This window comes from Mesocricetus auratus, unplaced genomic scaffold (assembly GCF_017639785.1).
Source record: "Mesocricetus auratus isolate SY011 unplaced genomic scaffold, BCM_Maur_2.0 Super-Scaffold_100009, whole genome shotgun sequence".
Classification (NCBI taxonomy): Eukaryota; Metazoa; Chordata; class Mammalia; order Rodentia; family Cricetidae; genus Mesocricetus; species Mesocricetus auratus.
This window is the reverse complement of record NW_024429193.1, coordinates 70,282,854-70,303,176: the sequence shown is the minus strand read 5'-3', so window position 1 is coordinate 70,303,176 and position 20,323 is coordinate 70,282,854. Positions and strand designations below refer to the sequence as shown.

At 46.4% G+C, this 20,323-nt stretch overlaps 2 long non-coding RNA genes across 2 annotated transcripts; both read left to right on the top strand.

Annotated features, from left to right (window-relative positions):
- Positions 1–3,887: 3,887 nt before the first annotated feature.
- On the top strand, positions 3,888–5,743 carry LOC110342779. The gene is made up of 3 exons (XR_002384945.2): positions 3,888–4,910; positions 5,142–5,278; positions 5,541–5,743. It is a non-coding gene; the product is annotated as an uncharacterized LOC110342779 (long non-coding RNA).
- Positions 5,744–5,841: 98 nt separating this feature from the next.
- LOC110342789 lies at positions 5,842–10,012 on the top strand. Its single transcript, XR_002384956.2, has 3 exons — positions 5,842–7,210; positions 7,757–7,847; positions 8,031–10,012. It is a non-coding gene; the product is annotated as an uncharacterized LOC110342789 (long non-coding RNA).
- Positions 10,013–20,323: the final 10,311 nt, after the last annotated feature.

The window sequence follows — 20,323 nt, the reverse complement described above, 5'->3', positions numbered from 1 at the left end:
CACCATGCACGTGTCTGATGTCAGAAGTAGTTGTATCCTCCAGAACTGGAGGACACCATGCACGTGTCTGATGTCAGAAGTAGTTGTATCCTCCAGAACTGGAGGACACCATGCACGTGTCTGATGTCAGAAGTAGTTGTATCCTCCAGAACTGGAGGACACCATGCACGTGTCTGATGATGTCAGAAGTAGTTGTATCCTCCAGAACTGGAGGATACCATGCACGTGTCTTGATGTCAGAAGTAGTTGTATCCTCCAGAACTGGAGGATACCATGCACGTGTCTGATGATCAGAAGTAGTTGTATCCTCCAGAACTGGAGGACACCATGCACGTGTCTGATGATGTCAGAAGTAGTTGTATCCTCCAGAACTGGAGGATACCATGCACGTGTCGATGATGTCAGAAGTAGTTGTATCCTCCAGAACTGGAGGACACCATGCACGTGTCTGATGTCAGAAGTAGTTGTATCCTCCAGAACTGGAGGACACCATGCACGTGTCTGATGTCAGAAGTAGTTGTATCCTCCAGAACTGGAGGACACCATGCACGTGTCTGATGTCAGAAGTAGTTGTATCCTCCAGAACTGGAGGACACCATGCACGTGTCGATGATGTCAGAAGTAGTTGTATCCTCCAGAACTGGAGGACACCATGCACGTGTCTGATGTCAGAAGTAGTTGTATCCTCCAGAACTGGAGGACACCATGCACGTGTCTGATGTCAGAAGTAGTTGTATCCTCCAGAACTGGAGGACACCATGCACGTGTCTGATGATGTCAGAAGTAGTTGTATCCTCCAGAACTGGAGGACACCATGCACGTGTCTGATGTCAGAAGTAGTTGTATCCTCCAGAACTGGAGGACACCATGCACGTGTCTGATGTCAGAAGTAGTTGTATCCTCCAGAACTGGAGGATACCATGCACGTGTCTGATGTCAGAAGTAGTTGTATCCTCCAGAACTGGAGGACACCATGCACGTGTCTGATGATGTCAGAAGTAGTTGTATCCTCCAGAACTGGAGGACACCATGCACGTGTCTGATGTCAGAAGTAGTTGTATCCTCCAGAACTGGAGGACACCATGCACGTGTCTGATGTCAGAAGTAGTTGTATCCTCCAGAACTGGAGGACACCATGCACGTGTCTGATGTCAGAAGTAGTTGTATCCTCCAGAACTGGAGGACACCATGCACGTGTCTGATGTCAGAAGTAGTTGTATCCTCCAGAACTGGAGGACACCATGCACGTGTCTGATGATGTCAGAAGTAGTTGTATCCTCCAGAACTGGAGGACACCATGCACGTGTCTGATGATGTCAGAAGTAGTTGTATCCTCCAGAACTGGAGGACACCATGCACGTGTCTGATGTCAGAAGTAGTTGTATCCTCCAGAACTGGAGGATACCATGCACGTGTCTGATGTCAGAAGTAGTTGTATCCTCCAGAACTGGAGGACACCATGCACGTGTCTGATGATGTCAGAAGTAGTTGTATCCTCCAGAACTGGAGGACACCATGCACGTGTCTGATGTCAGAAGTAGTTGTATCCTCCAGAACTGGAGGACACCATGCACGTGTCTGATGTCAGAAGTAGTTGTATCCTCCAGAACTGGAGGACACCATGCACGTGTCTGATGTCAGAAGTAGTTGTATCCTCCAGAACTGGAGGACACCATGCACGTGTCTGATGATGTCAGAAGTAGTTGTATCCTCCAGAACTGGAGGACACCATGCACGTGTCTGATGTCAGAAGTAGTTGTATCCTCCAGAACTGGAGGACACCATGCACGTGTCTGATGATGTCAGAAGTAGTTGTATCCTCCAGAACTGGAGGACACCATGCACGTGTCTGATGTCAGAAGTAGTTGTATCCTCCAGAACTGGAGGACACCATGCACGTGTCTGATGTCAGAAGTAGTTGTATCCTCCAGAACTGGAGGACACCATGCACGTGTCTGATGTCAGAAGTAGTTGTATCCTCCAGAACTGGAGGACACCATGCACGTGTCTGATGTCAGAAGTAGTTGTATCCTCCAGAACTGGAGGACACCATGCACGTGTCTGATGATGTCAGAAGTAGTTGTATCCTCCAGAACTGGAGGACACCATGCACGTGTCTGATGTCAGAAGTAGTTGTATCCTCCAGAACTGGAGGACACCATGCACGTGTCTGATGTCAGAAGTAGTTGTATCCTCCAGAACTGGAGGACACCATGCACGTGTCTGATGTCAGAAGTAGTTGTATCCTCCAGAACTGGAGGACACCATGCACGTGTCTGATGATGTCAGAAGTAGTTGTATCCTCCAGAACTGGAGGACACCATGCACGTGTCTGATGTCAGAAGTAGTTGTATCCTCCAGAACTGGAGGACACCATGCACGTGTCTGATGTCAGAAGTAGTTGTATCCTCCAGAACTGGAGGACACCATGCACGTGTCTGATGATGTCAGAAGTAGTTGTATCCTCCAGAACTGGAGGACACCATGCACGTGTCTGATGTCAGAAGTAGTTGTATCCTCCAGAACTGGAGGACACCATGCACGTGTCTGATGATGTCAGAAGTAGTTGTATCCTCCAGAACTGGAGGACACCATGCACGTGTCTGATGTCAGAAGTAGTTGTATCCTCCAGAACTGGAGGACACCATGCACGTGTCTGATGATGTCAGATGTATCCTCCAGAACTGGAGGACACCATACGTGTCTGATGTCAGAAGTAGTTGTATCCTCCAGAACTGGAGGATACCATGCACGTGTCTGATGTCAGAAGTAGTTGTATCCTCCAGAACTGGAGGACACCATGCACGTGTCTGATGTCAGAAGTAGTTGTATCCTCCAGAACTGGAGGACACCATGCACGTGTCTGATGTCAGAAGTAGTTGTATCCTCCAGAACTGGAGGATACCATGCACGTGTCTGATGTCAGAAGTAGTTGTATCCTCCAGAACTGGAGGACACCATGCACGTGTCTGATGTCAGAAGTAGTTGTATCCTCCAGAACTGGAGGACACCATGCACGTGTCTGATGATGTCAGAAGTAGTTGTATCCTCCAGAACTGGAGGACACCATGCACGTGTCTGATGTCAGAAGTAGTTGTATCCTCCAGAACTGGAGGACACCATGCACGTGTCTGATGATGTCAGAAGTAGTTGTATCCTCCAGAACTGGAGGACACCATGCACGTGTCTGATGTCAGAAGTAGTTGTATCCTCCAGAACTGGAGGACACCATGCACGTGTCTGATGATGTCAGAAGTAGTTGTATCCTCCAGAACTGGAGGACACCATGCACGTGTCTGATGTCAGAAGTAGTTGTATCCTCCAGAACTGGAGGACACCATGCACGTGTCTGATGATGTCAGAAGTAGTTGTATCCTCCAGAACTGGAGGACACCATGCACGTGTCTGATGTCAGAAGTAGTTGTATCCTCCAGAACTGGAGGACACCATGCACGTGTCTGATGATGTCAGAAGTAGTTGTATCCTCCAGAACTGGAGGACACCATGCACGTGTCTGATGTCAGAAGTAGTTGTATCCTCCAGAACTGGAGGTATGGATGGTTGTCAGCAGTCATCCGGGAACGCAACCCAGATCCTCGGCAAGAACAACCAGTGCTCTTAAGCGCTGGGTCATTTCTCCACTGTCCACAATCCTTTCCAAGGAATGCCTCCAGGGACCTAAGGGCCTTCCGCCAAGCCCCACCTTATTCTGTCTTATATGCATGTCTGTTGGTCAGTATGCAAGCGTGTGCAGGTGTCTGCAGAGGCCAGAAGGCAACTGTCTTAGTTAGGGTTCCCATTGCTGTGAAGAGACACCGTGGCCATAGCAGCTCTTACAAAGAGAAAGATTTCATTGTGGTGGCTTGCTTACAGTTCAGAGGCTTATGGCAGCAAGCAGGCAGACGCGGTGCTAGAGAAGGAGCCGAGAGCTCTTACATCTTGACTCGAAGGCTGCAGGAAGTGGTCTGAAACCAAAGTCTGCCCCCACAGTGACACACTTCCTCCAACAAGGCCGCACCTCCTAATAGTGTCACTCGCTTTGGTGGTCATTTTCTTTGAAACAACCACATGGGTATTGGATTTCTTGGAGATGGGGTTACAGGCGGTTGGGAGCCCTTGGATATGGGTGGGTGTTGAGATTCCCAGCTCAGGTCCTCTGTGAGGACCGTTAGAACTCTTAAGCATCTCCTCAGCTGCGGGCAACAGCACTGATCTGGGTGTGAAGCCTTCACCCAATACACGGACCTTTGCAGGAGATAAGTTCCAATAGCAGTAACGCAGCAAGCAGCAGTGTGTTCCTCTCTGGCTTCTGTGGATCTAGTGCCTGTAGTACTCCCAGTTTCCTGGTCTACCTCTCATTTCTGCACAAGTTACCTTACCTGCCATCTGTGTGCCCAGGAAGCGCTCCGTGTCTTTGGGACAAGGGCATGACTCCTTCACCCACAGCCTCCAAATGTATTCCACGCTATTGCCATGCGGTCTGCTAGCAGCTGCTATGCCGCCTGCTGCCCGCCGCCTGCTGCCCTCAGCTGAGCACATGTAACAGCCCAGATGCTGGTGTTCTGAGCTCCCACAAGATCAAGACTTTGAGTGGACTCTCCCAGCTGCCTGCCCCAGGAATGTCCCAGAGGACAAAGAGCCAAGGCCCCATCCATGTTAGCTGGTAAAATTGTCTCAAATGGATATGACCTTTGAAGCTGTATCCAAACACTGTACTCAGAACTGCAAAACTCAACTGTGCATCAAAATGGTTATTAGGAAAATGGTTAACCAAGTTGTTATTTTCTTTATGTTTCCACGGAGACATCTCTAGAGTGGAACTCTTGTGAATCACATCAGAAGCTTGTGGCTTATATGGATACTAAGTCAGTCCTGACTGGATTTGGAATGCAGACCAAATCTTCAAAGATGTAAGAGAAATTGCCCTCTGGGAAGAGGGGGTCACTCATGCATGCCTGAGCAGGGTAAGGGATTGACTGGCATGCTTGCTGGTCTGGAGGTGCAAAGTTCAAAGTTCACCCTTTCCAGGGCTGACATTCCCTTCTAGAGGAATCCAGGAGCATGGGGAGGGGGACCTTGGTTTGGTCTTATTTGTCTCTTCTACTACCTCCCAGCCTTAACTTCCCCTCTCTGGTCTTTAGCCTCTGCAAGATGAAGACGCTGCCTCGATCCTTAATTTCCAAGTTTAAAATTCTAGATTGTCACTGAAGGTGTAGCTCAGTGAAGAGTGTGCTTACTGCCTAGGCTGGATCTCCAGCACGCTGCCACATGTGTCCATGTAAGTATTGTGACTGTTGTTTCTTCAAGAGGCCTCTTCTGTGGCAGTCCAGAATTTAGAGCATCAGAAGCACTTCTCTGACTGAGTGAGATACACCTTCTCTGTGGATCTTCAGAACTAGGCAATGTCTCTATCTTTGGTTTCTTTTTTTTTTAAATAATTTTTTATTTTTCTGTATTGTTTTGGAGGCTGTCCTGGAACTCACTTTGTAGACCAGGCTGGCCTCAGACTCACAGAGATCCGCCTGTCTCTGCCTCCCCAGTGCTGGGATTAAAGGCGTGCGCCACCACCACCCAGCCTTCCTCTGCATCTCAAGACGGTACCTCCACACCCATGCTGGCGCCCACTGCGGAGAATGGAAGCTGCTGCAGAGTCCCGGCTTAGGAGGCTCTCCGTGGACTGGCAGGAGGACAGCATGCCCTGACCTCCTCAATCAGAGGCCCGCACTAAGTGGAGAATAGACTAACTGGGGAAGGGGGGGTGGGGGGGTGGGGGGATGGGGGATGAGACCCGGGGGATGGGGGTGGGGCCCTCCTTTGGGGGTAGGAAAGAGGAGGGGAAAGCCAGGCTGTTATTTCTTGAATTATTACCTCTGTACCTGAGGTACAGTGTCAGTATTGCTAAAAGAATGTCTTTTAATGCCCTGGATCATTAAAACCGAATAATCTCTTTGAAATAGCTTAACTGCTTCCTGCAAGGAGATAAAGCAAATGAAACTGTCATCTCAGCGTCCGCCGTCACCATATTGATGCAGCTTTTCTTTTCTCTTTTTTAAAATAACTGCATTCGTTTTATTTCAGGCCAATGCATTTGTGTCATGCTGGTGGTATATAAATTTGGTAATTAAATCCTGTTATCTTGACACTATGGGCAGAATAAGAATCACTTGTGATGTTTTAGAGAGGGAAAATACTGAAGGAAGAGAAAGGGTTGTTCTGTATTCTTTAAAAATTGTTATCCTGGAGATTCAAAAACATTTTTTTAGTACTGGGTAGTTGACAGATGCCTAACGGAGGTTCTCCTCTGAGGACAGCGCCTAGTGAATCCTGTGAAGTTGCTCTCACTTTGTGTTCCCCTCCTGCAGAGAAGAGTGTAAGATGGAGTTAATCCTGGAAGTTGAATTTTTAGCTACACTCCTGACTTCCCACCTGGCCTACCTCAGACAAGTAACCTTCCTCCTCTGCCCATATGGGTGTTTGAGGCTGCAATAAAGAGAAGTTCAACCCAGTCACCAAAAGAACCAGGAGTATAATATAATATTCTGTATTAGTAAGCTGTGGTTTAAAATAACCACAGAGGGCTGAGTTTGGCAGCTTACCAGTGCACCTTCCTCAGTGGGCTAGCCTGGGCCTTTTAACCTAGGGGCCCCACCATCAAAACCTGGCTGCCAGGATTTTCAGAAATTCCATGCAGATTTAACAATGTTCGTTTCTTTTATCAGAAAGAAAATATGTTCTGGAAACTCTTTTGATGATGCCGCAACATTTCCCATTTTTCTAGAAATCTATCGCTTGTTTTATTTCTTCGCCAGACATCACTTCGCCAGACATTCGCCAGACATGTGCCACAGTGTCCTCTTCCTCCTTGCTGAGCTGGTCATGGGACTCTTGAAGGGTACAATCGTGCAGAGAAGTTTAGATACCAGGCGAAGTCCAGGTTTGATTAGGAAGATGGACAAAGGAGAGATGGTTGTTGGGTTAGCAACTGGCAGATTCTGCAGCAGCCATTTTGGAGTCTCTGTTTTTTTCTTTGGTGACAGTGGAACCACAGATGCCCACCTCTAAAATATTACTGTGAAGAATCAAAGAGAGGAATAAGCTATGTTGACTTCCCAAGCTGTCTGGCCTAGATGTGTCAGTAGGCTGGAGAGCTGACTTGAGGATGGTTGACTCCTTCAGAATGTGCCAGCTAGTGAGCATGGCTATTGTGACGGTAAATGTTAATTGTCAGCTTGACAAGGTCTGACCTCACCTGGGAAGCAAGCTACGAGGGACATGTGTGGGGGGTTATTTAGAATAGGTTAGCCTTTGAGAATGTCTATGAACCATTATCCTGATGACGTTAGTTGAGGTGGGTAGCCCCCCCCCACCTGGCACCAAATGAGGGTGGCATCATTCTTTAGGTTTAGGCCCATAATAGGGAGGAGGCTCACTGAGCACAGACATCATTGCTCTCTTCTTCCTGGCTGCCCAGGTCATGTGACTATGTGCTTCAGGCTCCAGCTGCTTTGGTTTACCATCAGAAGCCATGAGCCTAAGTAACCCCTTCCTTCTTGAAGCTGATTTTGTCAGGGTAATTTAGCACAGTATAGGCCTTTTCCCCAGCCAGGAGCCAGAGTTGCATAAACATGGCACGGAGTTGGCTTTTGTCAATCTTCTGGTGGCTTACGGGTCCCTTCCCGTGTCTGCTGTTTTCTGATGCACTCAAGGCTCCTGTGGCTGGATTACAGCAGGGACTCTCATGTTTTCTACCACAAAGGGCATCTCCAACAAGGAATGGTGCAGCCTGGGGTCCTTGGTTGAACTGCTTACTGCATCATCCCTCAGACAATATGAGGAGCACCAAGCAGGTAAACCAACGCCTCCCTTGAAGGGTCAGCATGTCCTCAGACAGTAAGCAGCACGGGGGGGGGGCAGAGACTGACACTTCATGCACTTGGTCAGCTCCGCTACCCTTCCGGAGGGAAGACCCTTCAAAGCCTGAGCCTCGGAGAAGGGAATTAGGTACTGATGTTTCGTTTCCTCCCATCTAGGCCTTCTCTCCTTGATGCCCTCACGCATAGACGTCGTCTTTCCAAGTCCTTTGTCCCACATCTTCACCATTCTTCGGGAGACCCCACGCCTTCTCCCAGGAGCTCAGGGGCTCACCCTGTTCCCACATGTGCCTTACTGCCTACGTTAGGAAATGGAGCATCTGCCAGGAGAAGCTCTGAGGGACTGGAGAGGAAAGTCTGGCATCCTCGGCCATGGCTGCCTGCTGGCTGCATCAGCACAGAGCTTGCAGGAAGGTTTCCCTCTCCTTGGAGACTCTACAGTCCTGAAAAAAAGAGAGATCATCCTTCCTATTAGGAATGCTTTGTTCTCGCCTTTTACATAGCATTAGCCGTTATTATGCTAAGAACCATTTGGCTTTGTCCGTGAATCTGCGGTTGAATGACATTTCACCGGTCACGGCTGACAATTCAATGGCTCCTCCTGGGGTACTCAGGAGAATGGCCCCGTTTGGCTTGGTTTGGATTGTGCTGTTGGGGATTCCCTTCACAAAAGGAGAGGGAGGACTGAGGACTCTGGTTTATTTCACTCCTGTGATTTTGCAATATATATTTGTGGTGAACAAAAGTCTGTTTACCATATCACGGTGTATGAGATAGAACTCCTGGGTAACATGTGAAGTTTGACTGAGGTGCATTTAGGCCACAAAGAAGGACATGTCAGATTATCTAGCGGAAAATAAAGTGTGTGTGTGTGTGTGTGTGATTCTGGGGATCTACATAGGTTACCAGGCAGACACCCTTACCCTCTGTGACATTTTCTTTTTTTTTTCTCAAGACAGGGGTTCTCTGTAAGTAGCCCTGGCTGTCCTGGAACTCACTATGTAGACCTGGCTGTCTTAGAACTAGCTCTGTAGACCAGGCTGGCCTCAAACTCACAGAGATCCTCCTGCCTCTGCTTCCTGAGTGCTGGGATTAAGGGTGTGAGCCTCCACAGCCTGGCTTGTGCCACCTATGTTACCCATTGGTCTCCCGTCTTACTGTTTTGGAGCAGGGTTTCTCACTGGGACCTGAGACTTGCTGATTTGACAGAATGGCTGGCCAGTAAGCTCCAGGGCTCTTCTGCGTCTGCCTCCGCATTGCTGGGATTGCAGGACTTGGAATCACGCACAGCTTCTTACACGGGTATTGGATTCTGAATGCCCATCCTCATGCTTATATGGCAAGAATTTCACCAACTTAGTCATGTCTCTCTTCCTAAACTTCCTATTTTTTTATCCCAAAATATTAGACAAAAAATAAAAATTATATGTAGACTTTAAAAAGATTAGATTTGCATATAGTAAGTTAACCTGTAAAACCCTAAGATATCCAGTAAAAACTTATTAGAATTAATGCCTTAATTTCCATACAAGTTGTATGTAAAAGAACGTTCTACAGAGACCAACAACATTTTTTTTTTTTTTTTTGGTTTTTACGAGACAGGGTTTCTCTGTATTGTTTTGGAGGCTGTCGGTCCAGCCTGGCCTCGAACTCACAGAGATCCACCTGCCTCTGCCTCCTGAGTGCTGGGATTAAAGGCATGCGCCACCACCGCCCGGCAACCAACAACATTCTTATGTATTTGAGTTACTTACCAGAAAAACCCAAGGGATGAGCAAACAGCAGAGTTTGGCTTAACCACCCTCCAGACCTCTCTTCTCTCACCGATGAGTCAAGTTGTAACCAGACACAGTGTGCCTTTGGTAAGGACCCTAAACTGTGGCCTGTTGGCTCCAAAAACACCCCACACTTACCTTGTTTATTGGAATTACCAAGCACAGCTTAGCGATAAGCTTGGACTGTAAGCTCCCTGAGACAGGGATGCGGGAGACCTGGCTCACAATGGAATACCTAGTGTCCTGGATCCTGGTTTTGAACAAAGTAAACAATTCACAAAATAGAATATCACCTGGAAAAACTCCTCTTTGGAGAAATACATGTGGCCCCTTTGAAGAAAATGTTACATAAAAGATAGCCCTGGAGATGTGTGGCCCAGTGCCTTTGTCCTTTGACACAGTGGTCTTTCTTCACAGAAAATGTATAGACATCAGATACTACTGACCAAAGTCCCTCAGAAATACTTAGGAAAATAAAGTGATTCTAGAAGGAAAATGACATTAAACAAAATTCCAGAATTCTGGGTTATGATTTCCCTGAATGACATCTTTGCTTTCTTTATAGTCTTGGTCACTCACATACAGGACAGCACAGTGATCCTCTTTCCTCCCTGTAGGGTTCAGGGAGGCAAGTCCTTGTAAGGGTACCAGAAAGACCCAAGCAGGAAGTCAGGGGCAAATGACCTCCCCACTCTCCACCCCTTCTCCCGTGCTAGAAATCGCCAAGAGCTCACTGTAGCCGGGGAGTTTGGCATTGCGGTGGTTTCAATAAGAATGTCCCCGTAGGATCATGTATTTGAATTCTGGTCCTTGGTGGGCGGGGCTATTTGGGGGGAGGTTATGGAACCTTTAGAAGATGGAGGCTTGCTGGAGGAAGTGTGTCACTGGAGGTCACTGTGAGGTTTGACCCCACTTCCTGTTCTCTCTCTGCTTCCCCCATGAAGATGTTCTCTGCTTCTGGCTTCTGTTGCCATGCCTTCGACACTCTGTCCCACTGGAACCGTCAGCCCAAACCATTCTTTTCTTCTTTAAATTGGTTTTGGCTTGCTATTTCATAACAGCAACAGAAAAGTAAGGAATACAGGCAGGACACCACTGGAGCTCACAGAGCTAGCAAATTATGGGCTCACAATGTCCCTCACCAAAGGAGGCTCCTCTCTGAGCTGTCTTAAGTCTCCCTGTCATCCTCTCCTCATTATCTCCATGATCACTGTCTTGTTGTGGACTACGGTGGGGTGCTATCACCAGGAAGGATAATTTTGTTCCTTGCATCTCTGGAATCTTCTAGGAGGGTCTTGCTGGCCTCTGCAGCTCTTCTAGTCATCTAGTAGAGTCTAAAAATCAAGGCCATCTCCCTGTGAATACAGACTCCATCTACTTGAGATGTGTTTGCTCTCTTGGCCTAACTGGTGTTCTCAACACCAGGACCCAAGAAGAATAAAATCAAGAGAAGCATTTAAATATCTCATTTTGAACCAACCACATTAGTGTTTACAAATATACTACCTCAGTTCAAACTCAATCATCACTCAACTCCCCATCAAAACATGCCCACCACATCACCTCAATTTGTCCTTGAGGTTGGTGCATACATCTTAAGCTACAGTAGTGGGCTCCGGCCTCTGTGACATTTGAAACCATTAAAAAGGCTCCTGTGGTTATTATGAAGCCTCATCCTCATGAGTTTCCCACTGGACACAGAGCCCTAGGTGTTCCCACTGGCTGTGGTTTCAGTGATGCTTTTAAATCAGGCCATGAGGGTAATTTTCCCCCTTTGCTATTTTTGCTTCAAAAAGACTCCAGTTAAAATGGTGGACGACAACAGGAAGCAAAGGCCAGATTTTGCAGAGCAAGAATCTAGTGGGGGTGTTGAAGGTCCAGGAAGGAGAGAGACGTCCAAGGAGAAAAGCTCCCCCATGTCTCTGCAGGAAGTTGACACCCCCCTGCCTTACTCTCGCACACTCCTTTCCCCACACTTGGGGACTTCTGTTTCCATTATGCTTCTGGGGAGTAGACATTCTCATAGAGACCTGACGATCTCATGTTCATGGAGAACTGTGACTACCATGATCAGAGGCTGGGTTTGGTTGTAGAAGGGAAGCTGAACTGAGTTGAAGGGAGGGCGCCACTGGCTGCTTCCTTCCCTGCTGGTGTCCTTCAGTCGCCCTTGTGTGCTAGTCCCAACCTCGGCATCAGTTTTCTCATTTCCACCAGCAGAAGCTTCAGAAGTATGTGTGGCTGGGACTGTGCATGCTCCAGGGACCAGTAATAGGAAGAATAGAACTTGGAATGCTAGACTTAAATCCTTGCAATGCCATCCACTCTGTGTGACTTTGGACAAGTCATTCCTTCCCTACCAGGGGCTAGGTTTCTGCCATCTACAACGATGGCAGTAGAAGCTAGCACCTGCCTCCTAGGATGACTGCATGAGGAATGAGACACTGTCAGGAATACACTTAGCCACGGGTTCATGCATCTTCACTCACGTTTGCTATTCTTGTAAGAAATGGTCCATGGGCAGATGAGCTACCTGCAGCTGGGAATTGATGGAAAGCCACAGAGTCAATCCTACAGTGCTTCATCTGGGTCTACGTATTCCACAGGGGCCCAGCATTTAAAGCTCACGGGACAGTCACTCAAACACTCATGTGGAACAGACCACAGGACATAGATCACATCCTTCCTCCGTGCTTGCACTCACGGAATCACACAGCGGCAGGCTCATCCCCGAGTGAGAAAAGACCGCATTGCTATGGTCTACACACACCCCTACATGAATTAAGAACCCAGTCAATGGCTCCTTGCCAAAGGGAGGACTGAGCCATTTTCTTTAAGATATATTTAGACCTGACATGGGAGCTCAGTCTTCACAGAGCTGAGGGTCTGATGTCACAGACTTCCCACCTGTGAAGGGCTCCATGTTCCACACAGCTAGGGTTTTGACAGGAGAGTGGAGGCAGCTCTCTAGAAAGCCTTGTTACTTTTGAGGTGAAACATCAGGATTGCCACTTGTGGTGATTCTCTACAATAAGGCCACTGAAACAGCTTTCATGAGGGGGTAGATGGAAATGGAGTCTGACGTCATCTGTACCTGTCGCCAATGGATCACAGCTAATACTTGTTTTGTGCCCATCTCTCTGCCTCATTTGGTGCCTTGTTCTTTTGATATCAAGACATGACTCCTATTAATCTTGTGGACAGGGAAGATGGAATTAAGGAAGACTCAACCCCTAAAGGAGGAGCATGACCCTGGCTCGCCTTTCCATGGATCCAGAGGCTGGCCGAAGAGTTTCCTGGGAGCCAGCAATGCCAAGGAGATGCTGAATGCGTTGGTAATCCACTCTCTCCCATCTCTTAACCTACCACATACAGCACTGAATATGGAGATAAAATTTCATGGGACGTGAACTAAGAAACAGAAAATCCAGTTCCATGCCTAGCATTTTGTTGTTTTTGTTTTTCAAGACAAGGTTTCTCTGTGTAGCCCTGGTTGTCCTGAAATTCACTGTGTAACCAGATGGCCTCAACTTGGAATCCCAAGTGCTGGGATTAAAGGTGTGCACCACCACAGCCCAAGCCATATCTAGCATTTTTATAAGAAGACAAGCTGAACTGGATATTTCTTGCAATTTGGATTTTTATCCCTGGCACGGACAGTAGGGCTGGATTAATGACCACACTCTGTGTCAGATTAGTTCTCATTGACCTGGTTTGTTTTCTCATGAGTCCTGACCAACCAGGAAGCCCAGAGATGCTAGACCAGGCCCCTGCTCTGTCTTCCCTTTGTTTACGTGCTAGGAGGGCAGGTAGTGGCTTCCCTGTCACTCCAGGATCCTTTGGAAACTACAGCACCTGCAGGGCAGAGCATAGGCCGTGGGTAAACGAGAGTCCTCTGCCTTTTATGTCTGTCCTCCAAGCCTTGCTTTCAACAATCCTAGGTTTCCAGGCACCTGAAGGAGCTGGTTTGCTTGGTTTCTGCAGGAATCATCCACATCTATAACAACATTACTGCAGGGCATATGCTCAACACATATCTAGAGCTGGAACTTGGTGGAAATGCACGACCCCGCCACCTGTTAGTTTGTTGTAGCTGTAACTTGAATTTCTGAGCATATGGGCATAGGCATATCTACATTTCCCTTCGCCAAAAGCACCCATGGCCCATCCTGACTTCTCTAGCCTCCCTTGTCACAAGCACTGAGAATGAGGAATCTTTGCTTTAGAAAAATTTAGGGTTGACAAAATGGTTCAGTGGGTAAAGGCATTTGTCCTCAAGCCTGATGACCATGGATCGATTTCCTGAATCGACATGGTGGAAGGAATCAAATGATTTCAACTAAAGTTTCCTCTGACCCTTATACATATATTGCGGAATACAAGCATGCATTTAAAATACGTGCACAGAATGCATGAATAATAATAAATATAGTGCAATTATTTTAAGTGTTTATAAAATTAGTAATTAATGAAAAAAATCCTCAGTCATACCAACGCCCAAGGAAAATGCTAATTCCCAAGTTCCCTGATGACTGTCCCCTCTGCATGGATCACTCCTGATGACTGTCCTCTCTGCGCGGATCACTTTAGACTTGGCTTCTATGAGTTATAATCAATCTTGATTTCCCATCCTTCATCTCTTCACCATGACACATGGTGTTCCCTGCCAGTTTTCACTTCTTCGACCATCCGTCTATCTTTACTGGCTTATCTATATATTTCTGTCTGTCTGTCTGTCTCTATATATCTCCATCCCTATGCTCAGAGTTAACAAATGCCAGTGGAATCAGGAGAAGGAAAGAGCCCCTCTGACTTTAATGTGCTGCCCGAATGCTGTAGTGCCCACCAAACGCCTGAGGTAATGCATATTCCATCCTCCCCCAGACCTCCCGAAGAGAGTTTTATTAGATTTTCTAACCTTCTGGGGAGAGATCTGGGAGTGAAAACAATGCCAAATTGTAGAGAGTTTAGAGAAGATAGCCTTCTTCTGAGTGGCTCAAATCTTTCACTGGCTTTTGCTAAGCACTGCACATGTTTCGAGGACCGTGGGGACACCCAGAAGACTCAGAGATGAAAAGGTCATAACTGTGACTTCTAAAATTGTTCAATAAATCTAATGAATGAGAAATCAAGCTGAAGACACTGCAGTGTCTTCAGTGACATTTGACCAGTGGTTGTAGACTGGCCTAGGGAGGGTGGGTGAGGGACTCTGTGTGTGCCAGGCAGCTCTGTATCATGTGACAGACCGTGCAAACTCATCAACTTAGTCTGGCTCTGGGTCTCAGAGGTTACTGTTCTTTGTTGGTTGGCCCAGTTGCTTTGTGGCCCGTGGGGAGGGCAACATGGTGGAGTAAAGCTAAGAAGGAAAGAGATGCAGGACCTGGGGTCCAACATGATCTTTAAGGATACCCCAACAGCTTAACTTCCTCCCACTGGGGTTGGGACATGCCCTTCGAGGACACAACCCCAGTGACTTACCTTCTTCCCACTGGGGTCCAACATGCCTTCAAGGACACAACTCCAGTGACTTCCTCCCACTGGGGTTGGGACATGCCCTTCGAGGACACAACCCCAGTGACTTACCTTCTTCCCACTGGGGTCCAACATGCCTTCAAGGACACACCCCCAGTGAGTTAACCTCCTCTCATTGGATCACTCCTGCTACCGGTTCTGCCACTTCTTAGTAACGTCACGGGCTTTTAATATTTGGGCCTTTAGAGACACTTACTAAAGTCCTAGTACAGTCTGATGTCTGGGAAATGTGACTAGGAGAGCGGGGAGAAGGAAAAAGTGGTGAAACGGGAAGGGGACTCAATAGCTGCCTCTAGACCAGGAGCTCAGGGAATTTGTCTGTTGCCTTCATGATTGGATTCCTGTGTTCCAGATTAGTGCCTGGAACACGTCAGATGTTCAAGGAACTAGTGATTGGCCTTCCTTTTATTTATTTATTTATTTATTTATTTATTTATTTATTTATTTATTTATTATCTCTTTGTACAGGCCATTTGCTGAAAGGAATCTTACCCCAGCGGCCCCCCCAATGGCATTAGGCAGGTATATCTTGGGAATTTGGACCATCTGTTTGGGGCTCCATGGAAAGGATGCACCAGATGGATCCCAGGTCTATTTTGGTCTTTACTTTGCACGTTTCCTACTTTCCAGCATCCCATGCAGATGGATACTGTCAGGTTATTTATAGTGGGAGTTTGCACACAATAATGGAACAGTTGCTCTAATCCCAATGCCAATCTAATAACTTTGGTCCTGCATTCTTCAGAGGACCTGCTCAAACACGGTATTAATGCATGTGGTCCTGAGACTGCTTCCCTGTATGACCTAATGCCATTGATTTGTATTGTCTTCTCCAAGATGGCTCCCTCCTTGAAGTGAACACTGTCGTTTTGTGTGCAGCATGCCTCTCGGGCTTTAGGGACAATCCATCAACAGACATAGACGTTGTAAATAAAATATCATGCTAAAATTGAATTCAGTAGTATATTAAATAATTATTACAGATAGCCAAGAATGCAAAGATGGTTCTTCATACAAAGGTATTCATGGCTTTGGGATTTATACTAGTGTGTAATTGAAAACATTTGATTCATCCACTTTGGGTTGGCCCGTTGCTTTTGGGTCTGTGGAGAGGTGGATCATTGTTGTTGTTGTGGAAGTATATAGTAGAGTAACAGGTATTTGGGTCTACCTTAAACATTAGTGTGTATGCATATAGCCATGGGAAGGTGTATTTCAGAAAATATTTACTAATATGAGAGAATGGTTATATAATACATGAAATGAAAATTTGCAGGTTGTTCTGTATGCACATATTCATACATGTGACTTAATCTTAGCTGTGACCCAGATAAAAAGACAGACACAGAAAGATTGTGGATGACATAGTTTCTCTTCCTATGTTTCTGTTTTCAACAGCATTTTTATAGCAAGCATTTAGTTACCTTTTTTAATTTAGAAAGAAACTCTGTCGTGGATGCTATTTTAAAGAGTAGTCCCCTTGGCTTTTTCCAGGTTTCATACCTGAAGGTAGCAGTAGAGACTAGCACAAGGCAATCAATCCACTGTTACAAATGACCAAAGGGAAGGTACAAAGTATGTAGATCAAGTCTGTAAAGCAGGCATTTTAAAGGGTGCCCTTAATTTAATCTTCAAAGGAGAAGGTAGGTAGTGTCTTCTCTTAGTGCAGGTTTGTACATGATCCAAGCATCTGGAGTGTGCCCTAAAACACAGCTATACAAAGCCACACATGTGGGCACAACATGTATCTTCTGGTCTATAAATTGTCAGTGTTTTAAGAGGTTGGTCATTTAGTAAGTTCCCCCAGGGACCAAGCCCACCCATGGAGCCTTGGCTGTGAGTGAGTAACAGAGCAGCTTTGGGGAGAAGTGGTTCCGGAACAGAAGCTGGGCTCCACTTGTGCCTACATCCCTGCTTCTGCACCCTACTCCAGAGCTTAGCAAGCCAGGCGCTTGTGGCCGCCTCTCCTTGGTGCACAACCTCACTCGCAATTCCTTCTTAGTTAGGCACACTCATTTTCTGAAGCCGGAGGGAGACAGTGTGACTCATCGCTACCGCTACTATTCTAACTTGAGCAGTGCAGCTCTCAGGGCTGTACAGTGGGTTGCAATGATCAGCAGATGTATTTCTCCTTCCTGGTTCGCGTCTCTCTGACAGTGTCATCTGCCCAGATACAGCGGCTCTGAAGTCAGTCACATCGCAACACTATTTTTAACCAGAAGAAGAGCCATATCTAATATAGCCTATGATAACACTGTAATTAAAATGTCTTACATAGTCAGGAAGTCCAATAAATAAGGGACAGTGTTATATTTCAGGATAAACAAGTGCCAGGATGTAGGTCTGATTTAAAATCCACCTACTGATCCATGTCCTCAAAACTCGACCCTGCAATTGAGAAATGAGTAGCAGCCTTCCTTTGCAAGGAAACAGGGTTAGGGGAGTTAGACAACCAGTGATGAGAAATAAAGATATATAGAAATATGAAACTTACCTGATACCAACTGCTAAGCCAGGGCAACCCAGGAACAAAGACAGAACCTATCACTGGTGTCTCTCTCTCTCTCTCTCTCTCTCTCTCTCTCTCTCTCTCTCTCTCTCTCTCTCTCTCTCTCTCTCTCTCTCTCTCTGTCTCTCTCTGTCTCTCTCTGTGTGTCTCTCTCTGACTCTCTCTCTCTCTCTGACTCTCTCTCCCTCTCTCCCTCCAAAGGGAGCAAGCCCTGCTTAGCTCCTCTCTATCAGCTTCCTGTCACTGTGAGTTGTACCATAGTGTTCTGTCACTGTGAGTCTGGAGACTCCTGGTCTTACAGTGTTGCTTCAAATTTGCTCCAGGGAATGATTTTTGTTTCCTCCACATTCTTTGATATTGCTGCTATATATATATATATATATATATATATATATATATATATATATTGTTGGCCCTCTGAGACATCTCACTTTGCAGTGGACAGAATGTGGTAGAAACCTTTCTCACCAAAGAGAGTCTAGAAAACCCAATTTGAGGCAGACATCGAAGAAGACAAGAAAACATCCAGCAACGCTGCATCCTGCTTTGATTTGAAAGATTCCTGTACTGGCATCTCTGTAAGCAGGTGACAATTGTCTGTGCTTCTGACCATGATCAAGGGAAAACTTATAGCCTGTAGTGTCCCAACTACAAGAGAGGCTAAGTTCTGGGCAGCTCTTGCTTCTCAGAAGTTGCAAGCAGACCAGAGTGGCTCAGGGTTCCCACTTTGAAACTGTTAAGGACCAACTACAGCATCCACAGTGCTGCAGGGCTGCTCAGCCTCCATTCACTGTCAGCCTCCACTCACTGATTTCCGCAATATCAGAGTAAACACACTGAGTAAATATGTAAATCGCTGGACTGCGCAAGGGAGAACGGAAGGAAAGCAGCGGTAAGCCCCAAAATTGCCTCTGTGTACCTTGTGCCTCTCTTCATGTTCTGTAATCGTTTAAAAAGTTTTATTTATCTTATTTTATGTGTATGAGGGCCTACATCTTCGTATGAACATCTGATACCCACAGAGGCCATAAGAGGGTGTCAGATCTCTTGGACCTGGAGTTACAGCGAGTTATGAGCCTTTTGATGTGGGTGTTATGAATCTAACTAGGGTCCTTTGGAAAAGCTGCAAGGATTCTTAACCACAGAGCTCCTCTCCCACCCTTTCTTATTAGTAATAAAATACAGCATAGAAATACATGGATTCTTTGAAATATGCCAAGACTTGTTTAGTAACTTCTCCTTCAAGCTCAGTTTTACAGATACCACTTCATATATGCTCTAAATTTCATTGTATGTGCTGGCTTTTATTCTTAATCCAGAGGTCCCCCTCTGTCCATTAAAGTAAGTTGTGGCTGGATGTAGTGGCATACACTTTAATAACATCACTTGGGCAGCAGGGGCAGGAGGATGGAGAGTTGGATGAGAATCTGGGGTACACAGTGAGTTCCAGGCCAGCCTGGGAAACACAGAGAACCAAGCTGTCATTGGGCTGTCAGCTCCTCTATAGCCTCCATAAGTTTCAATCTCTTTGATGTGTAATTTCACAGAAATACGTCAAAACTTCTACTTTGAGAAAAACAAAACAAATTGTCAGTCGTTCCTTGTAATTCTGCCAGATCTCGATTTGTGTTTGCTGCTTCTTTATCTAGTCCATGCAAGATTGAAGCTATTTTTCCCTTAGTCATCTTAGAGCTTCATCGTTATTTTAAAAAGCCTCACGGCAGCGTCCATTTTCATAGCCACCACCTAACATGTTGCCTGGCACATAGATGTATCTGTTGACTCAAAAACACGATTCCCAAAGGGACAGTTCATTCTAAAGCTAAAAATGAGTGACCGTGACCCAAGAACGCAATTTAATTGCTCCAAATTCCACGTCCTATCATGGTAGCAGCCTAATGAAGGGTTTATGGTTACAGACCAAGAAAGCCATGAAGACAGTTTTAAAATACAACGGTGGAAATCAGGGTTAAAAATGTGTGCCCTGTGACCAACAGTTTCACAGTTCCCCAGCTCCAGAGACTCACAACTACCCTTCTACTCTCTATTTCTGTGAGTTCAATTGTTTAAGATGCATGGATGTGTGGAATTGTGATGTTTGTGTTTTGGAGGCAGGCCTTTATCACTTAATTTATGACCTGCAGACAAATTCACAGTTTTTTTTTTTTGCAAATTCCAAGGATTTCATTTTGTATAATTAAAAAAAAACTTAGTTTGTGTGTTGATATGAATGCAGGTGTCCCGAGGTCAGAGGACAACCTGGGATGTTGATTTTTGTGAATTGTGTTCCTGGGTCAAGGTCACTCATATTTGGCTTCAGCATGGACTCTACCCGTGGGGTTCATGAAGCCATGTGTGAGCAGCATTAGCACAAAGGTTTACATAAATGGGAGTCTTTGGTGATTGTGAGGGAGCATCTATGGCTCTGAGGACTTACAGACTTGTGACTCTCAGGAGATCAAAGTGAGAAATGGCAGGTACAAAGTCCTGTGGGGCTGGGGTGGGCAGAGGGAACAAAGGGATGCGTGTGGAGTCCAGAACGACATAGTGGGGGCAGATTGGAGCCCTAATCTTCTTTGCAGGGGTTCGTTTTTTTATCCTGGGAACATTGGTGGCTGCCTACAGATGTTAGGCAGGGG